General features: G+C 32.7%; 1 protein-coding gene across 2 annotated transcripts in view; it reads right to left on the reverse strand.

Annotated features, from left to right (window-relative positions):
- The window catches only part of Fam53b (family with sequence similarity 53 member B), a 103854-nt gene that overhangs the window by 58582 nt on the left and 44868 nt on the right, over nucleotides 1–404 (reverse strand). The window lies entirely within an intron of this gene.

Here is a 404-nt window from a genome sequence, read left to right on the forward strand (position 1 = left end):
CAGACTACTATACCCAGCAAAACTCTCAATTACCATAGATGGAGAAAACAAGATAGTCCATGACAAAAGAAAATCTACACAGTATCTTTCCACAAATCCAGCCTTACAAAGGATAATAGATGGAAAACATCAACATAAGGAGCAAAACTACACCCTAGAAGAAGCAAGAAGGTAATGTTTCAACAAAGCCACATAAACCTAATTCCACCTCTTACAACAAAAACAACAGGAAGCGACAATTACTTTTTCTTAATATATTAATTTGAAAATTAATATTACCAACATACCCTAATCGATTAAAATTCAATAATATGAGGAATTGGAAATTTGTTGATGGTCATCCAATGCTCTCTGTAATTTGGTAATTGGAGAAATAGGTCCAACATTGTACAATCTATATACAC

This window comes from Mastomys coucha, unplaced genomic scaffold, assembly GCF_008632895.1.
Source record: "Mastomys coucha isolate ucsf_1 unplaced genomic scaffold, UCSF_Mcou_1 pScaffold21, whole genome shotgun sequence".
Classification (NCBI taxonomy): domain Eukaryota; kingdom Metazoa; phylum Chordata; class Mammalia; order Rodentia; family Muridae; genus Mastomys; species Mastomys coucha.